General features: G+C 44.7%; 1 protein-coding gene across 2 annotated transcripts in view; it reads right to left on the bottom strand.

Annotated features, from left to right (window-relative positions):
- Positions 1–23,358, bottom strand: part of RASGEF1C (RasGEF domain family member 1C) — a 70,896-nt gene extending 47,538 nt beyond the window's left edge. Inside the window, exon 1 of one of the 2 annotated variants that reach the window (XM_003210439.4) lies at positions 23,134–23,358. The gene's annotated coding sequence lies outside the window, so the exon portion shown is untranslated. Of the gene's footprint in view, positions 1–18,785; positions 18,926–23,133 lie in introns of those variants that run through there. The other variant, XM_010719105.3, reaches the window with a different exon arrangement.
- Between the last annotated feature and the right edge of the window lie 53 nt (positions 23,359–23,411).

Below are 23,411 nucleotides of genomic sequence, written 5' to 3'. Positions count from 1 at the left end.
GCTCCTATGTCACTTGTCTGTGCCCCAGGTTGGCAGAAGGGCCACCGGCCCTCAGGACTGAATCCAACAACTATTCATCTGTGTGCGTCAAAGTGAGCCGCGTTCGGTGCATGTGTCATAGCAGAGGCACTGAGAATTTGGGGGGATGGACTTGATGATCCCTTCCAACCCCTGTGATGCTGTTATAAACCCTTTGCACAAATACAGAATAAACCAACCAAACTGAATACTGTCATTTTAACATAATAAGCAAATTTCATTCCTAAGAATGTATCTATCCTATTAACAACAACAACAACAAAAAAAAAAACCCGGAAACTGTAATGACTGGAGAAAGACACATTTGAGGCTTTAGAATCATTTAAATGATTTGTTTTCTTTTCAACATTAACTCATCTTCAGGTGTCTGCGTGGGAGGGCAGACTGATGGTTACTCAACAGAGGAACTCGAGGCTGTCTCCATATAATGGAAAAACAATAGGCAGTCTGAAAAGATGTGCTTCAGACCAGGCCAGGGCCCAAACACAGAGGAAGAGACCGGAAACAGCCTGTAAGAGAACTGTTGGCTTGAGCTTTTGTGTGGTTTTCCTTCAGCTTAAGATTCCCAAGGCTCTCACAGACAGGTTTGGTCATTACGTCATGACAGCTAAAATGCCCAAGGTGCACATTTTTGTACCATATCTAGTGCTAAGAATGCAAACTATGCTGGGAATGAAGATGATGAATAAATGCATTTTATTCGTAGCTTTAATTATTGGGTGAATTCCATTTACCACCTAGAATGTGAATGTGGTTTATTGCAATAATAAGCATTAGGCACAAATCCAAGCAAGGCAGAGGGGGCATTAAATTGTGCTGGCGTTTGTTGAAAGCATTTGACATTTTTCCATTTCATTTCCTGGGTGCGACATCATAAATAAGCTCAGTAAACTATTGCTTAAAGCCCTGGCCAATGTGAAACCCTACTTGACAGATTTATTTCAAGTATACCCTGTCCTCCAAAGCTGCTGGGAAACAACAACTTGTCACTGCCAACCTGATAGTTCTGGACCCTACATTGTAACATCTGCAAAGCCATTTCCAGAGCTCACCTGCAGAGTTGCTAGAAGCAACTGGGAACTGACAGCTGCTGGATCTGGTGGCTGGGGAGGCAGCAGATAGGCCGAGTGGCATTTTGGTGTCCTGCATCTCTTGACAAAAATGGAGACTGAATCAAAATGAGGAAACAGATTTGGATTTTCTCAATTCGTACTCCACGGCTTAAGAGAACTAGAGAAATATTCCTTGCTTAGGATAAGAACATTAGCCTAACTTTTCTTACAGCTCTACTCCCCCAGCAACCAAGTTGACTTAGCCAGAAGAATTCAAAGTCATTCAGAACTCTGTCTTGCAAAAATCATCAGCTTAACATTACATGTATCTGGCAAACAAAATTCAGCTGAGGGTGCTCCAGGTGTGTGCGCTTGTTAAAGCACATGTACTGTAGGCCTCCTCCACACAGATGACTGATGTTAAAAGCACTGGAACACGCACTTATCAACTCACACAGCCTTAGCTTGATGCACACTGCAGACAAAACGGTCACAGGTTGCAGTTAGCTCAGCTGCACAGTGAAAATAGCAAAACCAATCCAGTTCTGGGATCCTACACCTTCCTTTTCTACAGCTGATGCAAGCTGGTAGCTCACACCACCAGAACAATGCACACCTACCTTCGGATTTTCCCACTCAGAAAGCTGTTTCCCACTCACAGTTACAGTGCTGCAGCTGATATATCAGTCCCAACCCCATCTGTGTCCCTGCACAAGACTATTTGCCACCCACCATCCTCTGCGTGTCCACAGAGTCCTACAGCAGCATCTCCCTCTCACATACGCACAGTGTGGCACTTCGGCCTCTGACCCCAGCAGGAGCCGCTGCGCAGAGGGAAAGAGCCCGAGAAATCTCCACATTATCATGGCTTTCCACAAACAACTTCAAAGGAACGCAGAGCTCCTACCTCCAGGATAGCTGGGACAGCACTACCTGTGCAGACAGGTTTGGCCCAGACCTTCATCCTGTAACTTAAAGTATCTTCATACGGCAGAGAATTCAAGGCCATGTTGGCCAAAGCCTCCTATGCTGTGCCCACAGGACGGTCATCTGCTGCTTCTGTGGAAGTGTGACAGCACCTACAGCCCATCCCGTAGGGGACAGGTGTTTACTGCATGGTGCACAGCAACCACCGTTGTTTTTGGTTAATAAGTATTCAAATCTTGCTTTGTTTTGTGTTCCAGAATTACTTCTACTAGTTTACTAAACACATATAATTACATTTCCATTAATACAAAACCCATTTCCTGTCATGCCTTTACATTCAAACCAGCAGCTCAGCAATACTCGAATGCACATCTGAAGGATGGCAATCCCTGGGAGCTCTGGGTACATCATTACAGAAGAATCTTTGCCCGTGAAGCAGAGAACAAGAGCTACACCTGTCACCAAAAGCAAACAATGCTGTCTTGAAAAAATACCATGGGTGCCAGTGTGCAGCTGCAGAGCCCAAGGGGAGCTCCATATGCTGCTGAATTTCTCCTTAGTGCTATCAGACAGGGGCTCCCTGGGCTCTGCATGAGTTGGTGTGGATGGGGCTGGGCCTGGCCCTGCTCGTGGCTCTGCAGGAACCCTGGCACTCTTCTGTATATCAGATTTCCAGAGTACTACAACTGCAAGGACTGCCAGTTCTGCAGCAATGCTTCACTCACACTCATGGAGTCACTTGTGGGTTTCCACAATCGACAGACTCTTTGGATTACCAAATACCTTACAAGAAAGCAGTAGAGAACTGGGGGCAGACTTAAACACATCAGGGAGATCTCTGCAGAGGAAACCAGCTGAGCTTCACCTGCACATGCCAGCTGCAGAAGAATGACAGGGCAGAGAGGGAAGAAAACGACAGAGTTCCAGCTCTGATGTTCCCTCAGCATACTGCCCTGCTCCATGCTCCCTGCACACGCTCAGGGTGCTCAGCACAGCTGCCTACAGCTCGCATCGCCCTCACATACCCCAAAACATGAATGAAGTTGTAGGGTGGCAAAGGTAAGGATGGCACGAGGTTCCTCCCCTGGATGCATCCTTGTGCCGTGCCAGCCGGTGCTGCATTATGCACAACTGAAACTGCTCTGGCTCCACATTAGCATTCTGGAGCACAACTTTATCCTCCTGCCTCAGAGACCAGCCCCTGTTTTACATAAATCTTTAATGAAATGCTCTGCCTCAAGCACCGATGCCTAAGCACAAAAGGCAGAGTTGAAGGAAAACAAGGTTTTTGCCTCCAAAAGAAAAAGCATTCCTGTGGATTGCACATGGAAATTACACTTGCTATGCCCCGCTGGGATGGCTGGAGCACCATTAAGGAGAGGGTACAGCAAGGAGGCAACAATTCTAAGTACTTTACAGAAAGGCAGGGAAGAGATTGGTTTGTCTGTGGTACATCTGGCACACAGCAGGGCCAACCCATCTCCCAACACACGTGCCCAGTTCCTGTGTGTGCAGGAGGTCGTAAGGCTGCAGTGCCACATTGCCACTAAATGTTCCTCAGCAGCACAATGGCTTCCCACCCATCAGGAGGCTATTTTCAAAACCTTCAGACTTAACAAAAAACAACAATAACAACAACAACAACAAACACACACCAAAAAACACACAAGCCTCTCACTTTTATATTCCCTCTGGGATCCTGAGCACTTGTGGTTAAGGCTGTCAAGTGCTACAAGTTCATGAATAGAATGGTTGTAAACGTCCATCTCCTCCCACAACATACACTATATAAAAAGAATAATGGAATTCGACAGTACCATTGTGATCAAGGAGCAGAAACTGCTATTTAAAGATAAATCTCTACGTATCATGAAACAAAAGATAAAATCATAGGGACTGGAAATACTGTGCAGTGAGGACAGTTACATCCCAATACAAAACAGTGACCAGAAGATGTTATAAGGCCACAGAGCTGAGAATGCAGACTGCAGTGCCAAGACATCAAGCATTTAAAGGCTTCATACCGTAACGCTTGATTGATGTTTTCAAAGCAGACTACAGGAATTAAGACATGTATCTTCCATTAATCTTAATGGAAAATGTTTGTTGAAATCCCCAAGACTGCTTTGAAAAGGAAGTATTTCAACTTCACAGTCTGGGTTGGATGCCTACATTTTCATTTTAATATTCACATCTGCATATTGGCCTGAGGTCAGCAAATCATTTAAATGTGTGCTTGAACATGCATCAGCCAACAGACTATTCATGTGCTCAATATTAAGTAAACATACAAAAGTCCCATCCAGAAGAGTTATTCACATGGTTGTGCTTTGCTGAGCTAGTGCCTAAAATCTGCAGAAAGGCTGCCATAAGGAAGTTAATATTTTGCCAACAAATGCCATGCTTATTCTTACAGACAGAGACAATCTTGGAGACAAACTTCAAGACATACTCGTATCTTTGAGACAACAGTTGCTTGTGCACCTTGGCTTTCTCCTGTGTATTTTGGGCTTCAAATCAGGGATTAGAATTGAGTTGAAGAACTGGGCCCAACTGAACAGTTTTCAAATATCCTTGTTTTTTCCTGGACAGCAAGAGTCCTAGTTTAGGTTTTCTATAGTGCCTTAGCAGCTATTATGAGGATTAAAAAACAAAGCAACTCAAAACACAAAACTCTTAAGATAACAGTAAAATGGAGTAGAATAAATTCTCCTCCTTAGCTGGATTTCAAATACACAAAATGCAAAAGGCTTTGGCAATTCAAAATACCTTCAACCTTGGCTTCCCTTAGTCCTGCAAGACAGCCCAGGACATGATGCCCAAGGACAGGAGTGGAATTCTGGGATTTGAGCTCAGTGCTCAAGGACAGGCAGGGAGTCATCCCCTTGAGAATCAGGCATTTTGGGAAACATCACCACCACCATGTGGACACAATCTCAGACTTGGGAACAGAGCTCCCCACAAACGTGGAAGTGTTTAGATGTCATCATCAGATTGTTGTTTACCCCAATCAACATGAGTCTGACAATAAATTAACGAGTTCACGCACACAACATTTTAGCTTTTTAAAGCCAAATAGTTATTTGTGGCTTTATTTTAAAACTCAGAACTCGACACCAGCCATGTAAAAGCTCAGCAGTTTCCATTTGCAGATGCATCCAAGGTAAGCAATAAGTAGGTAAGACAGCAGTTTGATGTTAAACATAATCTGGTGTGACCATGCACAACACGAAGGAGCCATTCCACTCTCCCACACTGCCTGTTGCAAGGAAGCAACTGGCAGACAAGCAAGACAAGTCTGCTCTGTCTGCTGAGCTAGCAGAAAATTAACACACCAAGAGGGGGAAGGAACCCTCCAAGGATTCCTTTGCCCCTTATCAAAATTGAATGACTCACAAAACGAGCCCGATGAGTCAGCTGCTGTTGGCCACACAACCTGCAAACCTGAGGCAAGGGAGGAGATGCACAACTGTAAAAGAGGAGAGAGACCATCCATTTTGGCATCTGTTCCCAGTTAGGGTAAAATCTTCAAACCCCACTCTTGGTGAACAAGTGGCGTCCAGCACATGTGGGGGAGAAAACAAATGCATGGCTTTTTGGGACTAGCCAACAGACAGAGGCAGGTTTGCAGAGTAATACATAACCAGTACATGCAGAGACGAGGAAAAAAAAAAAAATCACAGCACGTGGCTGGCAATCTGTGTTATACTCTCACAGCTGTGCCGAGGCAAATGCAAAGGGAGGGTACACATTTGGCCTCCGCTCCATACAGCTGTAAGCTTGGCCCAAGTCCTGCCAAGCAAGGAGTGCAGTTTTTCATACCAAACCCCTCCTCCCTCCCTGAAACACTATTTCTGTGATTTGGAAGAAAGGACACACATGAAAGAGGCAGAAAGACGCACCTACCCAGGGTGCAGGGGTCATAGGTGCCGAAGGTACATGGCCCATTTACACTGGTGGTACCGTGTGGGCTGGCAGTTATCAGCCTCAGCTACTCACTGCTGGACAACTGCATGAACTTCCATCTTTCTGGGATGGCCTGAGCTGCGTCCACATGGTCCTACAGACACCCAGCTAAAACTAACTGCAACACTCACATTCTTCCCACTAGTAACTCCAGCAGCGAGGGAAAGCTATAGTATTTTCTGCATATGGTTATTACCATGGCACTTCTGCACTTAAAGGCCTTCGTGATCTACATCTTCCTAGTATGACAAGACTTATGTGGCAGGTACCAAGAGTCACAGCACATGCTGCATAAAGAACTCACTTCTGTGTGAATGACAACATCATTTTCAGAAAAAGGAACTTGCTCTGATCCACCCGAGTAATTCCGCTGATTGGAGTCACCAGTTGATTGCTCTGTGGCTCATTGATTATGCTCAACGTGAATAATTACATTACAAAACTAAGCTGGCTCAGACAGTACCAAAGACAAGTCAGAGCAGCGTGGGATGGCAGAAGCGGTGTGCCCACCTGCACGAGGGCCACACAAGCAGCCTGGCTTCAGCAGGACGTGCTTGTGGGGCTGCAGAGAGCCAACCTCCCAGAGGTCTGCAAGCTCATCTGTTCTTCTCAGTGGCTTCATCACGCTCCCGAGTGGATGGGCCACTTCATGCCATGGTCCCAGACATGTGTTTAATATGCATGACGGTGCTCTGGAGGGCAGTGTGTACGTGAAGCAATGCTAAACATGCTGACAAAGGCAAGGGAAGTGATCTGGAAATGACAAAGTGAAGCGAGGCTAGGAGCAAAGACGAAGCAGCAGAGGAAAAGCATCTGCACGGTTATATCGATAAAGCCCGCCGAGCAAAGGTGATAGGTTTTGTCTGATACAGCCGGTGCAATGCAGGCATTGCTAAGTGTCTCTGGCTTGGGCAAAAGCTCTGTAGATTGGCAGCCAGAAGATTAATCTCACGCAGCCAGAAATGGGGGAGCTACACATGGAAGGAAAAAAAAACTACTTTATTTTTTCATCACGTAGAATATTATATCAAATGGAAGAGGCACACTGTCCTGAGCACAGTAACAGCTTCCTGGCAGCAAGCACTGAGTTGCCAGACAATTCTTAGCATCTTTAGCCATAATTCCTAAAGCTAAGGTTCCTTTCTCTATAAAAAGAAGTAGCAGGAAAAAAAAAAACAAACACTTCTAATATCCAGAATGAATCGCTCATAAAATCAAAGATCAATCCTAAAACTAAGGAGCTACTTTTCATGATGGATGATGTTTTAAGCCCTGCAAGAGAGAAGACAGTTTCTATTTAACTAATGAGATTTGGTAAATGAGTGTATTTCCTGCACTACTAACTACAGACTTACCCTTACAAAGTACATTATGTTAAATTGGAGAACAGCCCATTATTCTGGAATAAAAGACTGCCCACTGGAGAGTCTGCACTAAAATAAGTATTCCAAGAATACTTTCATCCCAGAATACAAGCAGTGTACTTGCAAGCAGAGACCAAGCAATCCTTAAATACAATGACTTCTCCTAGAGGAATCCATACAGTCAAAGATGAAGCCCAAGCAGCCAAAGAAAACACTGTAGTTGCACCTGTAGGTTTACACAAAATCTCAAGAGACAGGGATGAGCTGCCTCCTGCGAACATAGGAGCCTCATGGCACATGCATGCTCTGCAACACAGAGGCATGGACTGGCTCTGTTCTCTGCACCAGACCATGCAGACAGCACTCTCTATCCAACTCAGCTCCTCAGGACCACAGCGCACTCCAGTATGTGCTGTCTGGAGTTAGCTTAAGCATTTGGGCACAGTGCTGCGCTGCAGGGTACAGGCAAGAAGGGACAAGCATCCTCAGCACTGCAAGGATGTCCATTGATTTGGGCATTATCATCACATGAATGTGGACAATACGGCAGTGGGGAGCACAAACATGTACTGGCTCCCCCTCCAACACTAACAGCAGTTTTCCTTGCGGTCCCCAATGCCTGACACCCTTAACCCTCAGGGACACGGCATAGACGCCACTAAGAACACTGACAGAGAAGACAAGCAGTAAGATTAGCCAAACCCTTTACACTAGCAGAGGTTGCAGGCAGAGGGAGCAATGCTCACTGGGCAGTCCACCTGGTGGGCTCCCAGGTGGGAAAGGCCTTTGGACTGACACTGTCCTCACACATTCCTTAGGCCAGCAACCAATACCCCTTGGCAGACTATGTGCTACCAACACAGAAATACCATTCAAGTTATGCCCTGGAATAATAAGCAACAACCTTACCTCCTCAGGAACATCTCTGTGCTCTCTCACCATGAACAGCCAATGTCAACTCACCAGGACGCCAGACTCTTAACTTTCATTATGGTAAATTATTCACAGCAGAAGTGTCATTTTAGCAGTGTTAATTCCCTACCATTATAAATATTTTCAAATCATGACTTTGCTTTTCTTATACCTGCGGTGACCACAGGTGAGGTCTCCTCACCTTTAGGCTACGCTTGGTCCCCACCCTACTGGAAGACAGAGAAAAATTCACAGGAGCTCTCTTAAAATCTTCAGTAGAAGCATTAATATTGATTTCTTTCTGAACAGTTCTTTTCCCTATTCCTCCAAATTGTCTCCTCCTATCAGAAGGCCCAAGTATGTGCCTACTCCATCTTCAGAATAATCAATATATTGATACAGAAGTGAATGCCTTGCAGGACATCTTTTCAGTGCTTTAATACTCTGACTTTTCCCTATGGCTGTTTGAACTAAATCCATTCTAAGCCTTAACTTTGCTACTGTACCAATGATTTCCAATTTAAAGGCTTTGCCTTGACAATTACACACATGCAAGCAGATACCCGTGCGTGCATCTCCATTAATATTCTAAGAGATACTTGAATCCTTTAAGATTCTTTCCAAAACCTTTTATTATTTTCCCCACAATGCTGTTAGGTTACCAATTAACCCTACTGAAACATCACTTCGTCCAACCTTCTTAGAAGCTTTTCTCTTTACACAACAGTCAGACAGGACTACATCACAGAACCACGTGTTAATCTCCCCAGATGCAGATACAGAGCCCTGTGCTTTTTGTTAACCTAGGGATGGAAACACTGTGACTTGTATACAACTTATCCTCTTATCCGCACTTGTTTTGTTGGTTCAGAGCAGCGCCCTTGAGCCACACCCTGAGAATCATCTCTGTATCTTCAGTGGTCTGATCAGCAATACAAGCACTATCAGGTAACACAGATTTGGCACACTAAGGAAAATGGAACAGGCCCAGGAGAGCAGATAAGCACGTTGTAGCAGCTGGGATACACCTTACTCTGATCTCCCACAGCATGCCACCCCTGAGATGGCAGCAGATGGAAGCACCACTTGCTTCCAAGTGCAAGGCCAGGCTTCGTGCTGTCAGCCACCCCACAGCATCGACAAGGGCAGCAGATTAAACCACTGCAGACAAGACAACAGCCCAAAGCCTGCAAAGGGCTTATCCTCCCCTCAGCTCACACCAAAATAACCAGGGAACCAAAGCAGAGGCTAGAGCCCCAGATGATTCCCACACCTCAGTTTATAGTCAGCCTTCTGGGAGGCTACCTGGATGGTGATCAGGACCATGCTGGCCATCACTTGTGGGTGATATAAGGAAGATGAGAAGCAGTCCTTTGTATAAGCCCTGGCTGCTCCCCTATTTTTGCTAGCAGCAAATCTTTGCTTTCTCACTTTTAGCATTCTTCTAATTGAAATCACCTGCAGTGTCCAGCATTTCCTAACACGCCCTTGTTCATTGGGATAAACGCGCATTTCTGTGCTCCGGTCAAAAATGAGACTTTTTCCATGATCAAAGGAACTGGAAATTTCACGTTGCATACATAAACCACTACAGAAATGAAAATAAATTTCCTATATGAGAATGAAAAGACAGAAACCTTCCTACAAAAACACGAGAGAATAGACACTCAAGTCACATACCAAGCATTTTACAGTGGCTTGGGAAAGGAAAGGAATATAAAATTGGAAGTTAACATTCCTTATGGAATGAGATTAGAGATATTTATTTTACGCTCTGCTTGAAATATCATAGTAATTTTCATCTGCACTAATAAAAATAAATCAGAAGCTGATCTTCCATGCACTAAAATTACCATTTCATGCAATAGTCACAATGTTTCTGAGACATATGTGCCCTTTGGAAGCCATGCCACAAATAGAACTGAATTTAAGGACTGCTGTGTGCACAAATTTATGACATCAATTCTTTCCAAAGCAGAATATTGTTGTGTACAAAATGCCATGCGGGCAGCTACAAAAAAGCATCCAGCATCTAGCAAAGACTCTTAGCTTTCAAGAGAAAAACAAATAAGACTGTGAAACTAAAAGAAATAATCGCATTGCACGATACCAACCGCTAGGTGACCAGCAGAGCCCTGTTGGGAGAGCGCTGGTCCACCAGACAGGAATTAATGGATTCACAAGCAACACGTCTGCAGCCCAGCCTCTCACAACGAGGCACATTTGCAGAGCAGGATACAACTTGCTGCTAGACGGGAGAAGTTCAATATTCATTAACCAAAAGAGCCCCCACTTTGTGCTGCTGTCTGCAGTACAAATCATCCGCCTGTGGGTTCTGTCAATCCCGTCACCCGCTGTTTTGTGAGCGCTGTACCTAAAGACACCACGCACTGCATCAATACTCCCAGCCCTCAGCTGGGGCGTTTTCAGAGGCAGAGTCCAAAGCTGGGAAACTGCAACCGCTTTTTGGAGTGATGCAGACAGAAAATGCTGGAAAGACAAAAGGTCGTATCTCAAATTCACATACAGCAACTCCTTTGCACAATAGTTTGCTCTTTTTCAAATGAGCTGCATGAAAGGAGAGGACTGAAACCAGCAGTTGTCCCTTGGGAGATTGGCTCTGGATCCTCCCAGGTAGCTCCACAGCAGGCTGGCGAGCGCCTGCTTTTTCTTTTGCGACTCAGGATGGTAATGCATTCAACTGTGCTAAAGCGAAAGCATCAGGCGCACAGATTTTAAGGAGATAATATGGCAAAGGCACAGGGATTTGATGTAATCATACAGAGATGCAGGCAGGAACCACTCCTTCCTTGCTCTTTACTCTCCACTGTCCCCATTGTTACAACAGATAGAAAAGGCACAGCACAATTGCTTCAGGTGACAGGGATGCTGGGGTACCTCCTCAGCTGCCCAAGGCACGCTGCTTCTCATAACCCAAACTCAAGCCCAGCTTGCTCACTGATTCTTTCACTCTTCTGGGAGTTGCATTCTGGTGTGCAAGGCATCGAATGCAAAGAGATTCACTAGCAAGCATCGTCAGGTGGGAGTCTAGATTTCTCAAGAGGTCAAAGACAGCCTTTCTTAGATGTGTCTCTGTCTACCTTCCTAGTGCTCAGCTCAGCGTGACGTCTTGGTAACACACAGATGCCCATGGAGCTCAGGCAAGCCACAGATGGGAGACAGTTATAGTAGAGCCCCAGTACCACATAGCAATCAAAAAAATCCCACTGCCAAGCCTCTAGAAGTCATCGCACAAGAGATTTTCATAACCATCTCTTGGTCCCTGTGAGCAAACAGTCCCACCAGAGGCACAGGTCATGCTGGAAAACAAACCCAACAAACTGCAGTACTCTGCAGACATCTTCCTAACACAACCATGGCTGACGTCTGCTTTCTCCTAGCACTGGCAATTCTTGGTGACTCGTGCTTCCTCTCTTCTCTGTATGCCTGGAAATGCTCTTTCATACCCAGTATGTCAGCCTCGTCACCTTGCTCCAAATAACTCATATGAATGTCTTGCATTTTTCAAGTGATGTCATAAAACATGGGGCTGCACACACCACAAACACTGACATATTTCACTAATACAATCCAGAAGCAACTTATGAAGAATATTTATGCAGCTCTTTATTATTTTCTATGAGAGGTAAATGACCCTTTTGGTGAAACGGTGACTTGTGCTGACAGCATCTTCGTTTTTAGGAAAAAATACCAATTGAGGTAGGTTTAGAAGTTAACCCAGAAGTACAGATTTCTCTGGTCTTGTCAGAATAACAACAAGCAAACTTCTCTTCTTCCAAAGATTTTACTGTCATTCATCTTTCAAGCTAGTCTTGCTAAACTATTTACTTCACACAATAATTAGCAGTAATACGAACGAGCTAAAGATGCATATAAATAAGATCTATATATTGACTAAGTGAGCCTTTAAACACAACCTGCCATGATCTAAGTCATCTCCTTAATATACTTTTGTGGCTAAAGGTCAAATATTTCTAAGTGAGGAAGTGAGTGATTTTGCTTATTAATGCAGGGCTGAGACTAAGCAAGGTTAGCTGCACATGCTGATCTGCTAAAGCACTCCCAGGCTGAGGAAGCAGTAACATTTCAGATGTCTGTCCAATTAAATGTTCTTAATTGGTGTGTAGCTAATTGACGTAGAGTGGCTTTGTCGTGATGTTAGCTGTTGATGAACAATTAGGTAGAATGCAGCATTAATTCCTTCTCTAACTACTGAGGGAGGCCAACATGTTCAAACTCAAGTGAAAGAACCCAAACCTACGCAGAGCAGTGCGATACCAGTGTGCAATATCTCATGAGGAGGAAAGCCAAGAAACCAGCACCCGTTCCCCAGCCAATAGCAGGAGATCACTGCAAGATCCCCAGCCCAAGCAGGTGAGATAACAAAACCCCAATTCTTCATGCCTGCACATTGCTCACTGACAGCAATAATACCCATTCAAGGCCAGACTAAGGCAACTCTTCATCAGGTTTTTTTTTTTTCCCCCTTCTTTTCTTACATGTTTTCTGGTATTTTACCTTTTTTAAAAATAGTATTTTAGAAAAAACTCCCGTTAGCATTTATTCAGATATTTCACATTAGCTCACATCCTCGCAAAAACATCTCTTCTATCACTAATACTGAAACCAGCCCTCTTCTGCTCGGCCAGAAAAAACAACTTTTCAATATTTTAGACTAGGAATTATCTGAAGTAACTGGGAAAGAAAGTAGAGAAACCCATTTCCCTTCTCTGCTCCAGATCACTTTGTGGACTCTGGCCAAAACCAAATGAAAGGCCCAAGCGATGCTCTCCCAAACACCTTATCCCCTGGAGGCAGTGTAAGAACAAGGCTTTCTTACTGAAACCGCAGTATTCACTACTTTCCCTGCAGCTGTTCAGCTCCCCTCCCCACCCCTGTGGGAGGCTGCTGGCTCCTCCTGCTTCAGACCAGGTGCACTTTTCCCAGTGACACCAGTGCAAGTTCCTCAGGTCCCTCTGGATGTCTGCGAACTGCAGATGGAGAAGAACAAACACCAAGCTCCCATCGTCACTCAGATGCTGGAAGACCATTTGCACACCCGCATTTGCTGAGTCTCTCATTCTTTTCCAATGGAAGATCACAATCCATCTTCAAGCTACAGAGGAGGCTCTCCAGTAAAGACAACTTTCCACAGTAACCTCAGTCATGGGGAGCAGACCAAGTTACTGATGGGACAGGGCAGCACACCCTCCCCCTGGCTGCCTTTGGGAGCCTGGTGCAGGGCACAGTGCCAGGCGTGTGTGGTGTTTGTCCACCCTCCCGAGGGACAGCAAAGGCACAAGACAGCCCAAAGGAAGAGTGATGCAAGACTCAGGGGAGCAGGATGGCTCCAGGGAGCCAGCACTACACTCTCGTTCTCTGCTACATCACCCTTAGACAAGTCCCATAATCTCACTGCCCCACTGTTTCCGGCCATCAAAAGTGGATAACAGCCCGTCTCTAGCAGGGGAGGACGCCTTGATAAATGTACTAATTATCACCAGACACCCCACCCAGCAGGCAAGAAAAGAGAGGCCATTTATTTGCCTAAAAATCTTGCAATTATAAAATTACTACTTGAGAAGTCTGCAAATCAGGGACCTGGAACCTGGTTTAATTAAATCAATTGGAATTACAGCATTAATTTACAACAAAACTCAGATCTAACAGGAAACAGTTTATACCGACCAGCATTCAAAATCCTTTCATACACTGAGAGCAAATGCATTTTTATTATTCTTAGCACAGCAGAAACTGCCATGAAACTGCTCAGCAGCGCTTCCACGGCAGCAGCCCGGCCAGCCCAGCTGCACCTCCGCTGCTCCATTTGTCATCTCAATGCACCATTTGTTCCTCCAAACACCGATCATCTTACACAAAGCAGTTGTCATGCGTCTTCCCAGTCCCCACCATTTCAAGCACTACACATTCCACTCCACACATGCTCATAAAAATCACTTGCCATAAGAGCTTTAAATGGTCCTTGTCAAAACATCAAAACAGAAGGTGTTTAAGACGGAACCTCAGATTCCTCGTGCTGCTTACAGAAAGAGCCATAAGACACACAGCCTTATACAATGGGCTTTTCTCTTTGCAGCATACCTCCGAGATCCCGGGATTGGCTCAAAAACAAGCATGCCAGGTGGGGAGGAAAGACGACAACCTTATAATAACTCCATGCACAGGAGGAAAACCTGTCTACCTGTAACAGAAACCACAAGGAAGTGACTTAAAGTAGTTCAGTAGTATTTGTTCAGTGGTTGTGCAAATCTATCTATCAAATACAAACATTTGTCAGGCAATCAATGCTGATGTGGAAAAGCTCGTTTCATCCTGCCAAACACAGAAGGCCAGAGTCTGTTTTCCATGAAGAACAAACTTTGAACAATTCCAATGGATGAGAACAAGACTCTGGGTTTATCTCAATTTAACTGACAAGCACTCTCAGTCTCTTAAAAGCTCAAACCTCTACCAGATCTTATGTTGGGTAGACAGCAATTGCTCATCTATTGACAGCAAAGAGCTGTGGATCAAGTCTTAATATTTGCTAATATATCTGGCTGAAAGCGGACTTTAATGGTCCAATCCATCTCCCATCACCAAAAGAGGATTAGGTCACTTTAGCAGAGCTGCATCAAGTGGCAGCGTTAGCATCTGATCAGGAAAAAAAAAAAAAAACAAAAACATTTTGTGGACCAACTAGTTCTTACTGACTGCATTTTGTCTGTTAAGAAATTTCCAAATCTAAGATTGGTAACAGAGAATGCCAGCTATACTGCTGTGCTATTAAAAAAAAAAAAAGTGTTGAGTAGTAGAACTCCAGATCTCACTCAGCCGGGTGTCATTGAGCAGTAACCCTGGTGAAGCCAGGAGAGCTCCAGGAACATAAATATGAAGTGACAAGGAAAGCCAGCCTACTATTCACATCACATATTTCATGCTTCTTTCTATTTCACAATAATACACCAAGTTAAGCTGCTTATTAGTTGGGCACATTCTCTCCTAACCGCAGCCAGATTTGTATTTTATGCTGGGCTCACCATCGGTACTGACTGCCCTTTAATCATAATACTGCTGTCATTTGTGGTTCCCCTTTGCAAGATACTTGCTCTAACACACAAACTGCACAGCTGTTAACACTGCTGTAGCCCAAAGAGAAAGGCACAAGTAAGGCCAAGAGAAGGGCTTTACTGTAACCGTCCCTGTTCATATGGACCTCTTGCACATTCTCCTCGAATATTTGTTAGCCTATATGATGTGGTGGCATCTGCTTCCAAGCCACTCAGCACACCAGTTTGTCAATAATGATCTTCCTGACATGAATTAATAACAGCTAATCGCTATGCAATAAAGAATAAAAGGGGTTTTGCACAAAAGGTCTTCCACAAAATGACAAAAAAAAAACCAAACAAATGCTTTTTATTAGCAGGATCACTAATGGCTGCTCCTCATCTGATCTGTATGGATTTCAGAAACATTTAGCATCAGTTAATGAAATTACCCCGGAAAACATAAATCCCAAAACAGCATTTCAAAACACATACCATAGCCTGGCAGCTTATGAATGAAATGCTCCATAGGAGTTTGTGTACATTTATTATTTACTACACCACGTTAAGAAATAAGACTGCAAATGACAAGCTGACGCTCTTCCAACTGTGTACACTATGTAATGATATGTGCTACCAGGGCTCCTCACCTCCTGAGCAGCTTCTCATTGGAGACAAACAGAAGGATCCAAAGGAGCCAAGCCACCTTGGCTTGGTAACAGACTGCAGCTACTCTGCCTTTATAAAGTTTTATCAAGGGTGTTTTAAAGAAGTTGAAAATAGCATTTTAGATGGTTGTTACACATATAACATATGCACTGAATGAAAGCACAAATCCCATCCCTGACATGCACAGGAGGCTTGTGCTGCTGGCAGCCTTCATGGAGGCAGTAAGGATCAGAAAGCTCTCCCCAGGCTCACATCCCACCTTGCTCTACTCCTCTACTCCAGATCTTGCTTTCAGCACCCATCCTAAATTCATACAAAGTCTGCTCACCTCACAGAGATAGACATTCATATCTGACAGCTCACATAGGACCAAAGAGCCAGGTACACCACAGGATGGTAAGAGAAGTCTTTTCCTTAAATAGCCAGCAGCCCTCGTCCTTAATTTGCAAATACCCAGGCTCAGAGACTGCCCCTGACTTCTGAAGAACTGCTCACATGCCCCAAGTTCTTCAGAAGTATCTGCAAGACCACAGGTTTAGCACTTAACACTATCATAATGATGTATTTTGAAGAGGGGAAAATAAAGAGCATTCTAAGCTGTGATCTTCCAAATCTTGCTGGCTTCCTGTCTTGGTTGCATTGGGCACTTCTGATGCAGCAAGCATTATTGAGGGGACAAACTGAGTTCCAAAACAAAACACACACAAAAGCCCCACACAAAATGGAAGCAATCACTAAAAACATTCCAGCATAGAACTACTTCATTCTGTCAGATCAGGTCTTTGTGGTCACGTGCCATGACCCAAAAGTGTCAGTAAGAGAAATTAACTACTTCATCCATCTTTCACTGTGCTTTTTTTCTGCTAATAGGTATTGTAGCTTATTCTTGACCTTTGAGAAAAAAAACACACACAACCCTACTGTGTCTGTGACCCAGGTAACAGTGTGGAGGGGGAGGGTCACGTCAGAAATGCCCAAACATCTCCAAAAATCAAAACCACTTGTGGACTTGTGGCAGCTCCTGCTGTTAAATGGTTGGATGGAAAATAGGAAAATATTACCCAAGTAAAAGGCACCCAACCAACCCATTTTAAGGCTTCATACTTCCAAACCCAATGAGTTCTGCTGGATCCACTGTTTGCAGCTGCACCCCTGACCTTGATGAATTATTTCATACTGTGTCACCCTAACAGCAAAATCACAAGTGACCCACGTAGCTGCTACCTCAAACTCTTCTCTGCATGCAGATAAAGATCGGCAGAGTTTCCGTCTGAATAAGATGACGGAGTTGAATGAAGCGATGGGAAATATCAGAAGACCTCTATAGTTCTCCTTGCTCTTCCCAGACTTGCTGAGCGCAGACCCACAGAGCAACTTGCCTTTTGCCTGCACCAGCATGGAAAGTTGCAGCTTTCTGCACTTGTGAATTTCTCTTCTATCTGCTCTGATTTGTAGACAATAAATTCTCTGGAACGTGAGGTCCAAGCCTCAATGACCAGACCCTACATGCTGTATGATGTTTATACACATGCATTGGAACAGACTGTACGTACATATTCAAAGTTGCTGTAATCAGGAAATGAGCCATGAAATGTGTAAATGATGGCACGTTAATCTTTTTTTTTTATATATATAGCTTAAATTAGAATCTTTGGAATTTCACAGCCAGAGACTTTTAAATAGGTCAAAAAATGTGATAATCACACTTAATGATCGCACTCACATGCTCTGCATCAGAAGTAGGAGTGGGGAAACCTGAGCAGAATGGATATGAACTGCTGGCACAGCCAAAAAAAGCATGTAGCAAACCTCAAGTGATTTTTATACCAAAAACAAACACAACCCAGGCCAGAAGTTTTTTCCTTTTGGTCCTACATGTCAGAACTGGGCTGCAAGACTCCACGTGATCAGAAATTAACTGCTGTGCCTCTGTCGCTTCCTTTTTGCCAGCTCTGCAGATTAGCAAAGGCTCCAGGTTTGACCCCTTATAACTGGAGAGCACATAGTGATGAAGAGAAAGCACTCCCTACCTGAGGAACACACTTTATTATTGGACTTGTCCACACACATTTCACCTCATCAGCATTTTTAATTTTTTTTAATGAAACCAAACAAGAACCCACAGAGCAATCACAATAATCATTTAGGCTCCAAATCAGGGGAGTACCTCTAAGTTCAGATGCATGCCTATGTTCTCTTTACACCAACTGGGCTGTATGGACTATAAGCCTAGTGGAAACATTGTGGAAAGACTGAGAATGCCAGGGAAATACACCATAGCTCCTAATTAACACTGTCCTGCCAAGCTGCTGAGACATAACCAAAAAGCTAAACCAAGAAGAAAAAAAAAAAAAAAATCAGCTATATTTTGTGTCAAACTGAGGAAACAAAGTCAATGTTTGTCTACTGTGAAAGTACAAAGTCAGCAGGGGAGACTGCTTGGAAGCTTCTAAGAAAGCTACAGAGAAATGTTTTCTGGTTTCTTTTTTCCTCCAGTCAAAATTGGCTCCTTCTGAAAAACAAAGCAAGGGAAAAGATGAAAGGCTCTCTTTTCTGAAGCCAAAGATGAAGAATACAAAGAATATTAATGACTAACAAGTCTGCCCGTAAATGCCATGAGCTTAGTGGTAGTAGGGACAGAAAGGAAGAATAGGTCTGCTATTAACTAATGAAGTTTCCGATCTAACGAGTGGTGATGAAGGCTGATTGGGTCATTTATTATTCCATAGCGTTAGTTGAGAAGAACACAGGTTCCCTATGAAGGATAAAGGGAAAGATGCCATTACCAGACGCAGGAAAGCTCAGGATGACTGTTGGTCTCTCACAAAGCACGGAGCAGCAGTAAACTCCCCATCAGTGCTCGTCTCTCTTTCCCACCTCTGCGTATGCACAGGTATACAAGATGTCTGTCCTGCAGGAGATTGAAGAATTGTTTCAGATGTGTCACGTGGCTTATATGACACTTCTAGTCAATCCAGTCACAAAATATTGTATTTTCATGAATCACGTTTCCCAAAGGAAAGCTTCAAAACAGAGAGCATTGCCTTCATCGTGGTTATTGAATGCAGTGTGAGCCTGCCCAGCCACCACAGCTCCCCAGGACGCTGACATTCCCCATCACAGGAGGGATCTGTTGACCAAGGGCAGAGCAGCACAGAGGCTGCGCCCAGCCCCTCATCTCTGCACCGCCACGCAGCATCAGCACAAAGCACAGCCCTCCACAGCTGACATTCACCCATTTGCTTCTGAGGAATTCTTTGAACTTCAGGAAACAAAGCAAAACAACACCGTGGAGAAAAAGAAAAAGCCAGAAGCGACACTAAGCAAACTTGAGATTTGGAAACGGATTCATTTGCCAGCTCATAGGCATACACACCTAGTGTGTCTATATTTACATGTTAGACTCAGGCTCTCCACTCCATAGAGGTATTCTGAATATTTTTTTTAAATCAGCAAGAACTCAACCATCACTGCATCTGCAGGAGAGAAGATTGAAAAAATCCCCCCAGTCTAAGATGTGGCCATTCAGGTTAAAGTAGCCTCCAGTCTGCAGCTCTCCTTACAGCAAGACAGAGCCAGAGCAGATAAAAGAAAAATTTGACTTTCTTTTCCCCGACAGGGCATCGCAAGCTCCCGCATACGGACTGTATTTTGGATTGGAATCTGATCCAGTAGATATGACAAACCCTTGTGTTAACTTCAGAGGCTGTGGGATGGAAATGTGGGGAGCGTGCTTACAGCATAAAAGCTGGCAGTGTTCAACCAAGTGCTGCCATAGAGCTCTGCTGCTTCCCCTGTCCTACAGGGCGGGTATGCAAAGCTGCAGACTCCATGCCCAGCTCCGAGTGACACACAGCAGCCTCAGCACATCACCAAGTTCTCTCAGCATCTGTCTGAGAAATGGGAATAACAACACATCCCAGCAGCATCACAAAGGCTTCCTAATGCTTGCAAGCACTTTGTAGATAAGGAACATCAAGACAGCAGTTGGCAGAAGGATTTTGGGCAGGCAGACAGACATAAACCCAAGCACTCACGTCATATATGCTTTCAGACAAGCACAGCAGCAGATCAGTTCCCTGTATTTAGTGGTTGTGGGCTTCATCCTCTCAACATACTGAGCACTGCCTTTGATCCAAAAAAATGAGTCCAGAGAGAATATTCGCATGGTTAATGTTAATCATATGCTCAAATTCTCTGGATTTATAGAGAGTAAAAGAGAAAAGTGCTCCCCAGCTCCAAAACAAATTGCCCAGTTATATTTAGGACCCAAGTAAACATTCAACGAGCAGAAGAAAGGCCTCTGCTGTGCACCTGCTGGATGTCTGCATCACTGAAGAAACCCAGACTTTCCCACCTGCGTGTGAGTTAGTTGAGACAAACCCTTTCTAACATCACCAACATGATGCTGTTGGAAAGAAGCACCCTAGAGCATGTGAGCAGTATGCTCAAGCAGAAAACATCCTTGAGCGAGGAAAGGTGGAACAATAAACAAACAAAATTTGCTAAGAAACCCTTCACATACATTTAAACTTATGGTTATGAATCAATTTCCTAAGCCCATTAATTACCGCATGCAGTGAGAGAATAGGTTCTCCCAGCAGACAGGCACTGCCAGCAGGAGCTCACAAGCACTGCACGCCTTGCAGCAGGCATGGGCAGCACCTTCAGCATCATTTCCTCAGCCCTCTACATCAGAGAGGACCTAAACACTAAGCAAAAAGCTTTTGACCCTCTCTCCCCTTAAAGCCTTGTTTGTTTAAAGCACACACTCATCTCTCTTGCCTTGTTTCTCTGAAATATCTGACTCATTCTTAAATCGTGCCGAACTCCTGGCTAAGCTAACAGCCTGGGGCTATGCACCCTCCTACACTGGCTGGCCAGGAGGTGCAGAAGGGTCTCCTCGTTCCCTGCAGGTGCCTCAATCACTCCAGCAAGGACACGGCAACACTTTGGCACAGGTGAACCCAGCACAGCTGAAGGCACTCACAGCATCAGGAGAGCTGAGCCGCACGTGGTCACAGACGCACTGCTGGAGAGCAAGAAGTGCTTCAAGCTGCGTTCCTGACTACAGCACAGACGTATCCCTCTCCAGATCAGTGTCAGCAGCATAAACAAATAACTGGCTTCCAGAGATGATTTTCAAAACTCTGTTCAACAAGCACACATAGCAAGAAAAGCCTCGGGCAATTAAAGGACGACTATCCAGTGCTTGATTGCTCCAACAGATCTGTAAACATTACCCAGCTTACTCACAGCAGCATCACGCTTAGCCAGCAATGTGAGAAGGACAAACCACTCTGTGCCCAGCCCAAATCGCACACCATGCTCACTGAATAAGGTTTTTGACTATCTCAAAGGATTTCTTAAAAATATTTTAAGATTATTACCCCAAAATTTCATTAAATAACACTAAGTTCTTTCAACTGAGCATCACTAGGTGAAGTGACTTATAGTATAGTAGAAATGTTTTCTCAACTAATGACTTCAGTGAGGCGCGCTGTGTTTCAACAGCACTCGCCACTTTTAACTTAATAAACCAGGGGGAGCTATAGCAGTCATTTCCAAAGGGTTAACAAGGTAATTATCTTCCTTGGTTGACTGAATTAGAACTATACAAAATGCTGTGCTTCAGAGCAGGCAGAAGCGTACTCCTACCCTCAACCTCCCCTAACCCAAAACTGACAGGGGATGAAATTACATTGCTGGGTGAGGCTGCAAGAAGTCCAGGCGAAGTCAGCACAGCAGTAGAAATGCTGGTTTTGTCTCCCATTGCAAGACGCTTCGCAATCCCAAGGCTTGTAGGTACTACAGAACACCACAAAATACAGTTATTGCCCAGCAGTGGGGAAATCCCTGGGAGAGGGACCCAGAAGACACCGCCGTGACTCCCAAAAGCAGCAGCATCACTTCTCATGATGGTCGGTAAGTAGCAAGGCACAGCTTCAAGCCTGTGCAGTCTCAGAACATCTCTGACAACAAGCTAAGACCACTCTGACATCTCCAGTGCCTTCTCTTTGTTCTGTAGCATCACCCAGGAGGACTACCCTAACAGATCCTTCATTTCTAGCAATGTTTCTCTGGCTAGGAGAACCTCTCTACCACGTCTTCCTTGCAATTTAGAAAGAACTTGAGGGTAAAAAAGTGAATGCACTTCCCGTATCACCCCTCTACCCAACTCTTCTTTATCCCAAGCAGTCCACTCCTCTCATCCATAACAAAGCAAGGATAATGCACTCCTGGAAAGCAGTGGCAGGAGATGTCCCTGGCTGCACCACAGAGCAGGTAAAGCAGGGGCTGAGCCTGGCAAGGCTTGCTGGAATAGACCTGTTGGCTTAGGAAGAGCAATTAACTTCCAGTCTAATTTCCTTCTGATCTAAGTCCAGAATGACTCCCATTAAATCAATTACTGACATGGTGTCACTCTGGATTGTGGTCTCAAATAGAGCTTGTGAAATACAGGCTCTGTTACATCTACTCTAATACATTCTTTTTAACTAGGAAATACCTGTCCAGGAAATATCTTCTGTGCAATACAGAAGATATTCAGTATTTTAGGTTTTACTAAAAACACGAGGTGTACCAACCCTCCTGCCTGGAAATCTCAGGGGCAGGAAACTGCCTTGAAGGACCATCAGGTCCAAAGAACACAACCTGGACACAGCTTCTCCTCCACGCTTCTCTGTTCCTCCCAACCTCTCAGTGTTTCACATTGTACCGGAGCATCCTGGAGAGTCAGCACCAACACAGAGCCCCAAATCCCCCAAGCTACGCTGTGTCACCCAGGAATACCCTGGCTATCAAAGCCCACGCTGATGGGCAGTGCAGCTGCTCCCATGCCCTGGTAATTAGGTGCTACGGACACGCTCCTGCTGTAAGCGCATCTTTGACATAACATAGCATGACAATTTCTTCAGAGCCACAGAAATGCACTGCATACAAATAAACCTGAATGCTGAAACCATTTCATTGTTCATAAGAATATGCACACTGCACCTGTTACGACCAAGGGCACTGCCTGTGCCTCGGAGCTGATGAATTCAGCCTCCACCAAACCTGGCTGCCTAGGAGGATTGTTAAATTCCAAGAGCAAATAGAACACCGCAAAATCATTTTATGAAAATAAATCCTTACCAGATATACAGGGTGAGATCTTTAAATCCGAGCTAAGCAAAACAATTCACAAACTGACATTTTTCCCTGAGCTTCTCTTACGACCGCGGAGTCAGTTTAAATTAAATTTAGCCGAAAGCAAATAACTCTCGGGCTGACAGCGCTGAAGTCCCAGCCTAGAACAGCTGCCGGGGAGCCCAGCCCAGGACTCCGAGCAGGGGGAGGCAGGACGGTACGAGCCGCCCGAGCCGAACGGGAGCAGCCCGCGGGGAATCGCTTCCGCAGTGCCCGGAGGGAGC

This window comes from Meleagris gallopavo, chromosome 15 (genome assembly GCF_000146605.3).
Source record: "Meleagris gallopavo isolate NT-WF06-2002-E0010 breed Aviagen turkey brand Nicholas breeding stock chromosome 15, Turkey_5.1, whole genome shotgun sequence".
NCBI classification, from domain to species: Eukaryota; Metazoa; Chordata; class Aves; order Galliformes; family Phasianidae; genus Meleagris; species Meleagris gallopavo.
This window is presented reverse-complemented; position numbering and strand designations above follow the sequence as displayed.